The sequence below is a fragment of the Empidonax traillii genome, unplaced genomic scaffold, assembly GCF_003031625.1.
Source record: "Empidonax traillii isolate 1590-97213 ecotype Southwest subspecies unplaced genomic scaffold, ASM303162v1 scaffold215:size2007263, whole genome shotgun sequence".
Taxonomy (NCBI): Eukaryota; Metazoa; Chordata; class Aves; order Passeriformes; family Tyrannidae; genus Empidonax; species Empidonax traillii.
Window position 1 is genome coordinate 1,918,548 of NW_020955408.1, and position 1,439 is coordinate 1,919,986.

The following is a 1,439-nucleotide window of genomic DNA, read 5'->3' on the forward strand; positions in this document are numbered from 1 at the left end:
TGGGTTCAGTCCAAGCACAATGATACAAGCATTGCCCATTTCAAACGGCAAACAGGCCAAAAAACATCCTCCCTTCATTTCCCTTTATCTCTGCTCTCTCTTCCTCTCACCTTATGCAAGTATCTGTAGATATCAGCATCTTTCCTAGACAAGAACATTTTAAGGTATTAGCAACCATTTGAGATTTTTTTTTTCCCCTCTAAGAAATGTTAAGAGTATTTAGTTATAAGCCCGGAATAGGATTACCCTTTTCTTTTTAAAAGCCTTCTCCTGTGAAAGAGATCTGCTTATATTTGACAACAGAATCTTGTAGGGTTCTGAAGGGGACCCTGAAAGGGTCAGCTAACAGCAGCACCTAGTCTGTTCTTTCCCTAATACCATTATTTTGGGAAACTTTCACTGAGAAATTTGGAACAGACTTAAGTATCCAAAAGGTAAGAGTTCCTTTATTTCAAAAGTAAGGGGTAACTGCAAGACAATTACCTGATTTAGGAAAGGGAAGAGTGCTGGGATGAAACTGGCAAAACCATCAACGTTGTTTATTGTTCATGTAGTACCCACCCAAACAGTAATTTTTGTATTGTTACAAAGAATTACCTTAGTCCTACCCTAAGACTGCTCCAGTGAAACACTGAGGATCAGTGAAGGCCTGTATGATGCAAAGAACTATGCAAGAATACCACCATAAGATCTTAAGATTTTACTTCACCACCAGTTTTCCAACAAAGAGATAAAAAAAGTCACTTTCACAGCACACTGTGAGAATGTCACATGTAGCATCACTATATTCTGCTTAATAAAGAGCAGCAATCAGAAACAGCAATCTGTTAAAAAGAAGTTGATTAGAATTTCTTAATTCCAAACCATCCCACTACATCAGTTCATCTTTAAATGTGTTGTCTTTTAGAGAAACATTGCTAGATTTTTAGAACTTGGTAAAAAAAAAAAAAGTCTGACATTAGGAATAAAAGCATGAAATAGACTGTGGAAACTAAATATTTCTAAGTGAAGCTTTTTTGCTTACAGGTGCAAAAAGAATACTCAGATTTGTCTATCATTACCTTCAGGGCCAGCACATTTGATGCACTAAACATTCTAGGCAGAGACAGGATTATTACAGAGTTCTGTTTTTGATTTGCACCGAGTTCTTGGAACCATTTGGATATTAAGAGTGAAGCTAACTGACTTTACTCTTTGCACCTTGGATGCAGCCCTCAGGATTTCCTGGCATGTCACCAAGGAAGTCCTCGGCAGGTTTAATTCATATCTGTTTCTCATCTAATACCCAAGTGTATTTACAGAGATACTTATAGCCACATTCTATGTACTTCAAATGAAAAGGTCCAGACTTTTGCATCTATAAATACATTAGTTTGTTAAATTAACATTTTCATACGATTGCAGTGCATAGTTTGACTTTTCATTTTGTCCTCGGTGGA